The sequence below is a fragment of the Heptranchias perlo genome, chromosome 12 (assembly GCF_035084215.1).
Source record: "Heptranchias perlo isolate sHepPer1 chromosome 12, sHepPer1.hap1, whole genome shotgun sequence".
Taxonomy (NCBI): Eukaryota; Metazoa; Chordata; class Chondrichthyes; order Hexanchiformes; family Hexanchidae; genus Heptranchias; species Heptranchias perlo.
The window spans coordinates 65,067,587-65,077,586 of record NC_090336.1 but is presented as its reverse complement, the minus strand read 5'-3'; the positions used below and the strand labels follow the sequence as shown (position 1 = coordinate 65,077,586).

General features: G+C 52.5%; 6 pseudogenes; all 6 read right to left on the bottom strand.

The window, feature by feature from the left end:
• Positions 1-867: 867 nt before the first annotated feature.
• On the bottom strand, positions 868-984 carry LOC137329091 (U2 spliceosomal RNA; annotated as a pseudogene).
• A 947-nt stretch (positions 985-1,931) lies between these two features.
• On the bottom strand, positions 1,932-2,048 carry LOC137329176 (U2 spliceosomal RNA; annotated as a pseudogene).
• A 4,473-nt stretch (positions 2,049-6,521) lies between these two features.
• LOC137329508 (U2 spliceosomal RNA) lies at positions 6,522-6,638 on the bottom strand (annotated as a pseudogene).
• Positions 6,639-7,599: 961 nt separating this feature from the next.
• LOC137329506 (U2 spliceosomal RNA) lies at positions 7,600-7,716 on the bottom strand (annotated as a pseudogene).
• A 961-nt stretch (positions 7,717-8,677) lies between these two features.
• Positions 8,678-8,794, bottom strand: LOC137329368 (U2 spliceosomal RNA; annotated as a pseudogene).
• Positions 8,795-9,759: 965 nt separating this feature from the next.
• On the bottom strand, positions 9,760-9,876 carry LOC137329216 (U2 spliceosomal RNA; annotated as a pseudogene).
• Between the last annotated feature and the right edge of the window lie 124 nt (positions 9,877-10,000).

The following is a 10,000-nucleotide window of genomic DNA, read 5'->3' as shown; positions in this document are numbered from 1 at the left end:
CTCACTCAGAGCTGCTGTGGAAGGAAACTTTTTTAAAAAGAACTTGCTTATTGAAAGAAAGATGTGTCTCAAGCTGCCGGGCCCTGTCCATTGTCCTGTCAATGGCAGGACTGCTTTCACCAGGAACCCGTTTTTCTGGGTCAGAGGTTCCAGGGGACCTGTTTTGTGCGGACTTCCCTGTGTCCGTCCCTCCCTGCCTGCCTTCCCCCCAGGACTTCCTTCTGAACACCTTTGTCGTTTCAGCGAGGGCCAAAAGCCTGCCTGTGAAAGGGAAGGATCAGCCGGTCAGCCCCCTGCTGGTCGCTGCTGCCAGTGCAGCAGGCGTGCGTGTGTATTCGGCCTCGTGTCCAGGTCCCTCAGGGACTTGAGGCAACTCTCCCCGGTGGTCTTGTGGTCAGGACCGGGCTTCGAATCCCGGTCGGGGGGGATGACTTTCTGCTACAGATTAATTGGCACCTCTGAAAGAAAGTCTCCCCTCCTGAGCGTATAGCTCCACCCTCACCACCACCGCCGCCTTTTCCTCCCCTTGACAAGCAGACAGACAGACAGACAGACAGTCCAGTTCGGGAGCGCAGCTTTCATTTGGAAGCAGACCCTGCTTGTTTAAAGTCAACGACGCCAAGTTATTTTGCACTTTGAATTATATCGCTACGTGCGAGCGGCACTCAGCCTTGGAGAAGAAAAAAATACCACTGAGCTGAGAAAGTTCTTTTTAAAACGGTTTCCTTCCACAGCAGCTCTGAGTGAGAGAGAGAGAGAGAGAGAGAGATATCAGCTTTATTCTCAGTAATAAAACACACACACACACACACACACACACAGAGACACTGGGAAAGAGCTGTTTTTCCTTTTGAATATCTCCCCACGGGGAGCTGCACCGTTCCCAGAAACACTGCAATACTGGGTCGATGCGTGGAGTGGACGGAGCAAGCCCCTATTCCATCTCCCTGTTCGAAAAATCAATTTAAAATAATAATAAATAATATGTGTGTGTGTGTGTGTGTGTGTGTGTCGGTGTCAGTATCAGTCAGTGAGTCAGTGTCTCTCTCTCTCTCTCTCTCTCTCTCACTCATAGCTGCTGTGGAAGGAAACTTTTTAAAAAAGAACTTGCTTATTGAAAGAAAGATGTGTCTCAAGCTGCCGGGCCCTGTCCATTGTCATGTCAATGGCAGGACTGCTTTCACCAGGAACCCGTTTTTCTGGGTCAGAGGTTCCAGGGGACCTGTTTTGTGCGGACTTCCCTGTGTCCGTCCCTCCCTGCCTGCCTTCCCCCCAGGACTTCCTTCTGAACACCTTTGTCGTTTGAGCGAGGGCCAAAAGCCTGCCTGTGAAAGGGAAGGATCAGCCGGTCAGCCCCCTGTTGGTCGCTGCTGCCAGTGCAGCAGGCGTGCGTGTGTCCTCGGCCTCGTGTCCAGGTCCCTCAGGGACTTGAGGCAACTCTCCCCGGTGGTCTCGTGGTCAGGACCGGGCTTCGAATCCCGGTCGGGGGGGATGACTTTCTGCTACAGATTAATTGGCACCTCTGAAAGAAAGTCTCCCCTCCTGAGCGTAAAGCTCCACCCTCACCACCACCGCCGCCTTTTCCACCCCTTGACAAACGGACAGACAGACAGACAGACAGACAGTCAGTCAGTCCAGTTCGGGAGCGCAGCTTTCATTTGGAAGCAGACCCTGCTTGTTTAAAGTCAACGACGCCAAGTTATTTTGCACTTTGAATTATATCGCTACGTGCGAGCGGCACTCAGCCTTGGAGAAGAAAGAAATACCACTGAGCTGAGAAAGTTCTTTTTAAAAAGGTTTCCTTCCACAGCAGCTCTGAGTGAGAGAGAGAGAGAGATCAGCTTTATTCTCAGTAATAACACACACACACACACACACACACACAGAGACACTGGGAAAGAGCTGTTTTTCCTTTTGAATATCTCCCCACGGGGAGCTGCACCGTTCCCAGAAACACTGCAATACTGGGTCGATGCGTGGAGTGGACAGAGCAAGCCCCTAGTCCATCTCCCTGTTCTAAAAATCAATTTAAAATAATAATAAATAATATGTGTGTGTGTGTGTGTGTCGGTGTCAGTATCAGTCAGTGTCTCTCTCTCTCTCTCTCTCACTCAGAGCTGCTGTGGAAGGAAACTTTTTTAAAAAGAACTTGCTTATTGAAAGAAAGATGTGTCTCAAGCTGCCGGGCCCTGTCCATTGTCATGTCAGTGGCAGGACTGCTTTCACCAGGAACCCGTTTTTCTGGGTCAGAGGTTCCAGGGGACCTGTTTTGTGCGGACTTCCCTGTGTCCGTCCCTCCCTGCCTGCCTTCCCCCCAGGACTTCCTTCTGAACACCTTTGTCGTTTAAAATAATAATAAATAATATGTGTGTGTGTGTGTGTGTGTCGGTGTCAGTATCAGTCAGTGAGTCAGTGTCTCTCTCTCTCTCTCTCTCTCTCTCACACTCAGAGCTGCTGTGGAAGGAAACTTTTTTAAAAAGAACTTGCTTATTGAAAGAAAGATGTGTCTCAAGCTGCCGGGCCCTGTCCATTGTCATGTCAGTGGCAGGACTGCTTTCACCAGGAACCCTTCCCTGCCATTGCAGTGTTGATTTGGTCCTTATGCAAATTTAGGGGCGGAGCCAGCACACAAACGACCAATCACAGCAAAGTCCGCACTTTGCGAGCGCACGAGGTCGCGGCCAGCGTTCCAGTCCGCTCAGATCCAAATAAGCCCGAAAAGGAACACGCTCGATCTTAGCCAAAAGGCCGAGAAGCGATACCGCACTCGATGCGAATTGATCTCGGGTCCTGTTTGCCCTCCCTCTTTGTTCTCTGGCTGCCGGTGTTGAAAGCAGTCTCGAAGCACTGCCGTTCTCTCCCACTCTGGCCACATTTTTTGCCACCGTTTCTAATTGCAACAGTGGATGAGTTTAAAGAAGTTGCCGTTTTTTCCTTTCTTGCCAGGATTGCTTGACAGATTGGTAAATTTGCCAGTAGGCCACCAATCAGATGGGAGAGGGTTGTGTCTCAACGGACCTCCGTCAGTCAGTCTCAGTCACTAACGAACTGCCGTGGAAGGAAACCTCTTTGAGTAAAACTAGTGACGTGACGTGTCTCACAATGAGCGAGCGAGTGAGATTGCAACGGCCAATTGAGAAAGAGGTGAGGTGCTGACAATCAGCAGCTCGTGTTGAAACATTCATTCCACGGCAGGCAAGACCAATCAAAAAAAATACTGCAGATGCTGGCTCGGCTCGGCTGGCTGGCTGGCTGGCTGGCTGGCTGGCTGGCTGGCTGGAAATGGGAAATAAAAACACAAGGCGTGTTAAAGGCTGGTTAAACTGTCGAAAGAAACAAGGCGTTAATGTTTCAGAAGCGCCTATTGAAAGGTGTCTCTCAAGCTGCTCCCTGACTGGGCCCTGTCCGTTGTCATGTTAATCGCTGGTTAAACTGTCGGAAGAAACAAGGCGTTAATGTTTCAGAAGCGCCTATTGAAAGGTGTCTCTCAAGCTGCTCCCTGACTGGGCCCTGTCCGTTGTCATGTTAATCCCAGGGCGGGGCGGGACTGCTTTGACCGGGAGACCTGTTTTCTGGGACGCAGGTGTGACATTCCAGGGAGGCACCTACTTTGTGCTGATTCGAAACGACCACGACAACGGCAACTTGCAGTTCTATATTACAACAACAACAACGCGCGTGTGGTAGTTGGGAGGGGCTGCGTTCGCGCTCTCCCCCCTGCATTGAAACTCAAAGTTCGATTTTCAATCCCATAGTCCACCAATCGGATGGGAGACGGTGTGTGTGTGTGTGTGTGTGTGTGTGTGTGTGTGTGTGTGTCAGTGTCAGTGTCAGTGTCAGTGTCAGTCTCTCTCTCTCTCTCTCTCTCTCTCACTCTTACTCAGAGCTGCTGTGGAAGGAAACCTTTTTAAAAAGAACTTGCATATTGAAAAAAAGATGTGTCTCAAGCTGCCGGGCCCTGTCCATTGTCACGTTAATGGCAGGACGGGGCAGGACTGCTTTGACCAGGAGACCTGTTTTCTGGGACGCAGGTGTGAGATTCCAGGGGACCTGCTTTGTGCTGATTTCCCTGCCTCCCTCCCTCCCCCCCAGGACTTCCTTCTGAACACCTTTGTCGTTTGAGCGAGGGCCAAAAGCCTGCCTGTGAAAGGGAAGGATCAGCCGGTCAGCCCCCTGCTGGTCGCTGCTGCCAGTGCAGCAGGCGTGCGTGTGTCCTCGGCCTCGTGTCCAGGTCCCTCAGGGACTTGAGGCAGCTCTCCCCGGTGGTCTCGTGGTCAGGACCGGGCTTCGAATCCCGGTCGGGGGGGGATGACTTTCTGCTGCAGATTAATTGGCATGAAGGAAAGTCTCCCCTCCTGAGCGTAAAGCTCCACCCTCACCACCACCACCGCCTTTTCCTCCCCTTGACAAACGGACAGACAGACAGTCAGACAGTCAGTCCAGTTCGGGAGCGCAGCTTTCATTAAGCAATGGCATTTGTGACAACTCATCGTCTGACAGGTTGATGATTTCCCCACACGCCTCCTGCCGAATAAAAGGCTCACCCTCCCGGACACTACCCCCAGAATCACCCACCCCGCCCCCCCGGGGTGAATATTAAGCCCGAGAACACCGACTGTAACCAACCGCAGTGAAAAGTTGAAGTGGCAACTCATTAACCAGATTTATTTTGGGCAACTCATTAACCAGATTTTTTGTTCATTTGGTTTATGAGTTGCCAAGTGTAAATCTGGTTAATGAGTTGCCACTTCAACTTTTCACTGCGGTTGGTTACAGTCGGTGTTCTCGGGCTTAATATTCGCCCCGGGGGGGGGGGGGGGGGGGTGTATAGCGGGCGATGGCCGGTGTGGAGTGCGTTTTTTGGGGGTTGATTTTCACTTTGCCTCGCTGGTGGAATTTGTGGGAGGCAGGCAAGGGGAATGGTGTGGGCTGGTGGGCGGCAAGGGAGATGCTTGCTTCGGGGTGTTATCCTCACTTTGGTCCGCTGGTGAGAGTAGGCAGCGGCAGGCCGGCAGGCAGGCAGGCAGGCAAGTGTGATGTAGTGTGGGGTGCAGTGCAGTGCGGTGCGGTGCTGCCCTGTCGTTTATGAAAGGTTGTAATGACACTGCTTTGCAGCTGACCATGTCCACTGATTTGTGACGCCCGTATGGAGGCTGATATCTCAGGAGGGCCGAGGCCGATTTCCTCCGGGGACGGCTCGTCGCGTGCGGCAGGACGAGGCGCAGCGGACGGTACCGAGCGCTCGGAGGTGCGGCGCTGCCCGCCGGAGGTACAGCGAAAGGCTGCAAACCGCTTTCCGCCTGCTAACTCGGCGGCCGTCAGACCGACCGACTCCGCTTTACCACCGGAGCTAGAGTCGGGCAAGGGGCACCGAAGGGTACCGGAAGGATCGCGTTCGCACGACGGGAAGTCGACTAGCGGGCCGCCGAAAGCGAGCCGGGGGCCCCCGGTTTTTCTGTCCCACCTGGAGACTGATATCTCAGGAAGGCCGAGGCCGATTTCCTCCGGGGACGGCTCGTCGCGTGCGGCAGGACGAGGCGCAGCGGACGGTACCGAGCGCTCGGAGGTGCGGCGCTGCCCGCCGGAGGTACAGCGAAAGTCTGCGAACCGCTTTCCGCCTCCTCTCACCGCACGGCTCTCCTTTTCACCCACTGGCGGATTTTCACCCTCCGACTGCTCGCTACCGTCCGCTGCGCCTGGTCCGGGCCCTGTCCATTGTCATGTTAATGGCAGGGCGGGGCAGGACTGCTTTCACCAGGAACCCGGTTTTCTGGGTCAGAGGTTCCAGGGGACCTGTTTTGTGCGGACTTCCCTGTGTCCGTCCCTCCATGCCTTCCCCCCAGGACTTCCTTCTGAACACCTTTGTCGTTTGAGCGAGGGCCAAAAGCCTGCCTGTGAAAGGGAAGGATCAGCCGGTCAGCCCCCTGTTGGTCGCTGCTGCCAGTGCAGCAGGCGTGCGTGTGTATTCGGCCTCGTGTCCAGGTCCCTCAGGGACTTGAGGCAACTCTCCCCGGTGGTCTCGTGGTCAGGACCGGGCTTCGAATCCCGGTTGGGGGGGGATGACTTTCTGCTGCAGATTAATTGGCACCTCTGAAAGAAAGTCTCCCCTCCTGAGCGTAAAGCTCCACCCTCACCACCACCACCACCGCCACCTTTTCCTCCCCTTGACAAACAGACAGACAGACAGACAGACAGACAGTCAGTCCAGTTCGGGAGCGCAGCTTTCATTTGGAAGCAGACCCTGCTTGTTTAAAGTCAACGACGCCAAGTTATTTTGCACTTTGAATTATATCGCTCCGTGCGAGCGGCACTCAGCCTTGGAGAAGAAAAAAATACCACTGAGCTGAGAAAGTTCTTTTTAAAAAGGTTTCCTTCCACAGCAGCTCTGAGTGAGAGAGAGAGAGAGATATCAGCTTTATTCTCAGTAATAATACACACACACACACACACACACACACACACACACACACACACAGAGACACTGGGAAAGAGCTGATTTTCCTTTTGAATATCTCCCCACGGGGAGCTGCACCGTTCCCAGAAACACTGCAATACTGGGTCGATGCGTGGAGTGGACGGAGCAAGCCCCTATTCCATCTCCCTGTTCTAAAAATCAATTAAAAATAATAATAAATAATATGTGTGTGTGTGTGTGTGTGTGTGTGTGTGTGTGTGTCGGTGTCAGTATCAGTCAGTGAGTCAGTGTCTCTCTCTCTCTCTCTCTCACTCAGAGCTGCTGTGGAAGGAAACTTTTTTAAAAAGAACTTGCATATTGAAAGAAAGATGTGTCTCAAGCTGCCGGGCCCTGTCCATTGTCATGTCAATGGCAGGACTGCTTTCACCAGGAACCCGTTTTTCTGGGTCAGAGGTTCCAGGGGACCTGTTTTGTGCGGACTTCCCTGTGTCCGTCCCTCCCTGCCTGCCTTCCCCCCAGGACTTCCTTCTGAACACCTTTGTCGTTTCAGCGAGGGCCAAAAGCCTGCCTGTGAAAGGGAAGGATCAGCCGGTCAGCCCCCTGTTGGTCGCTGCTGCCAGTGCAGCAGGCGTGCGTGTGTATTCGGCCTCGTGTCCAGGTCCCTCAGGGACTTGAGGCAACTCTCCCCGGTGGTCTCGTGGTCAGGACCGGGCTTCGAATCCCGGTCGGGGGGGATGGCTTTCTGCTGCAGATTAATTGGCACCTCTGAAAGAAAGTCTCCCCTCCTGAGCGTAAAGCTCCACCCTCACCACCACCGCCGCCTTTTCCACCCCTTGACAAACAGACAGACAGACAGACAGTCAGTCCAGTTCGGGAGCGCAGCTTTCATTTGGAAGCAGACCCTGCTTGTTTCAAGTCAACGACGCCAAGTTATTTTGCACTTTGAATTATATCGCTACGTGCGAGCGGCACTCAGCCTTGGAGAAGAAAAAAATACCACTGAGCTGAGAAAGTTCTTTTTAAAAAGGTTTCCTTCCACAGCAGCTCTGAGTGAGAGAGAGAGAGGGAGAGAGAGAGAGAGAGAGATATCAGCTTTATTCTCAGTAATAATACACACACACACACACACACACACACAGAGACACTGGGAAAGAGCTGATTTTCCTTTTGAATATCTCCCCACGGGGAGCTGCACCGTTCCCAGAAACACTGCAATACTGGGTCGATGCGTGGAGTGGACGGAGCAAGCCCCTATTCCATCTCCCTGTTCTAAAAATCAATTAAAAATAATAATAAATAATATGTGTGTGTGTGTGTGTGTGTGTGTGTGTGTGTGTGTCGGTGTCAGTATCAGTCAGTGAGTCAGTGTCTCTCTCTCTCTCTCTCTCACTCAGAGCTGCTGTGGAAGGAAACTTTTTTAAAAAGAACTTGCATATTGAAAGAAAGATGTGTCTCAAGCTGCCGGGCCCTGTCCATTGTCATGTCAATGGCAGGACTGCTTTCACCAGGAACCCGTTTTTCTGGGTCAGAGGTTCCAGGGGACCTGTTTTGTGCGGACTTCCCTGTGTCCGTCCCTCCCTGCCTGCCTTCCCCCCAGGACTTCCTTCTGAACACCTTTGTCGTTTCAGCGAGGGCCAAAAGCCTGCCTGTGAAAGGGAAGGATCAGCCGGTCAGCCCCCTGTTGGTCGCTGCTGCCAGTGCAGCAGGCGTGCGTGTGTATTCGGCCTCGTGTCCAGGTCCCTCAGGGACTTGAGGCAACTCTCCCCGGTGGTCTCGTGGTCAGGACCGGGCTTCGAATCCCGGTCGGGGGGGATGGCTTTCTGCTGCAGATTAATTGGCACCTCTGAAAGAAAGTCTCCCCTCCTGAGCGTAAAGCTCCACCCTCACCACCACCGCCGCCTTTTCCACCCCTTGACAAACAGACAGACAGACAGACAGTCAGTCCAGTTCGGGAGCGCAGCTTTCATTTGGAAGCAGACCCTGCTTGTTTCAAGTCAACGACGCCAAGTTATTTTGCACTTTGAATTATATCGCTACGTGCGAGCGGCACTCAGCCTTGGAGAAGAAAAAAATACCACTGAGCTGAGAAAGTTCTTTTTAAAAAGGTTTCCTTCCACAGCAGCTCTGAGTGAGAGAGAGAGAGGGAGAGAGAGAGAGAGAGAGATATCAGCTTTATTCTCAGTAATAATACACACACACACACACACACACACACAGAGACACTGGGAAAGAGCTGATTTTCCTTTTGAATATCTCCCCACGGGGAGCTGCACCGTTCCCAGAGACACTGCAATACTGGGTCGATGCGTGGAGTGGACGGAGCAAGCCCCTATTCCATCTCCCTGTTCTAAAAATCAATTAAAAATAATAATAAATAATATGTGTGTGTGTGTGTGTGTGTGTGTGTGTGTGTGTGTGTCGGTGTCAGTATCAGTCAGTGAGTCAGTGTCTCTCTCTCTCTCTCTCTCTCTCTCTCACTCAGAGCTGCTGTGGAAGGAAACTTTTTTAAAAAGGACTTGCATATTGAAAGAAAGATGTGTCTCAAGCTGCCGGGCCCTGTCCATTGTCATGTCAATGGCAGGACTGCTTTCACCAGGAACCCGTTTTTCTGGGTCAGAGGTTCCAGGGGACCTGTTTTGTGCGGACTTCCCTGTGTCCGTCCCTCCCTGCCTGCCTTCCCCCCAGGACTTCCTTCTGAACACCTTTGTCGTTTGAGCGAGGGCCAAAAGCCTGCCTGTGAAAGGGAAGGATCAGCCGGTCAGCCCCCTGTTGGTCGCTGCTGCCAGTGCAGCAGGCGTGCGTGTGTATTCGGCCTCGTGTCCAGGTCCCTCAGGGACTTGAGGCAACTCTCCCCGGTGGTCATGTGGTCAGGACCGGGCTTCGAATCCCGGTCGGGGGGGATGACTTTCTGCTGCAGATTAATTGGCACCTCTGAAAGAAAGTCTCCCCTCCTGAGCGTAAAGCTCCACCCTCACCACCACCGCCGCCTTTTCCACCCCTTGACAAACAGACAGACAGACAGACAGACAGTCAGTCCAGTTCGGGAGCGCAGCTTTCATTTGGAAGCAGACCCTGCTTGTTTCAAGTCAACGACGCCAAGTTATTTTGCACTTTGAATTATATCGCTACGTGCGAGCGGCACTCAGCCTTGGAGAAGAAAAAAATACCACTGAGCTGAGAAAGGTCTTTTTAAAACGGTTTCCTTCCACAGCAGCTCTGAGTGAGAGAGAGAGAGAGAGAGAGAGATATCAGCTTTATTCTCAGTAATAATACACACACACACACACACACACACTCAGAGACACTGGGAAAGAGCTGTTTTTCCTTTTGAATATCTCCCCACAGGGAGCTGCACCGTTCCCAGAAACACTGCAATACTGGGTCGATGCGTGGAGTGGACAGAGCAAGCCCCTTTTCCATCTCCCTGTTCTAAAAATCAATTTAAAATAATAATAAATAATATGTGTGTGTGTGTGTGTGTGTGTGTCGGTGTCAGTATCAGTCAGTCAGTCAGTGTCTCTCTCTCTCTCTCCCTCACACTCAGAGCTGCTGTGGAAGGAAACTTTTTTAAAAAGAACTTGCATA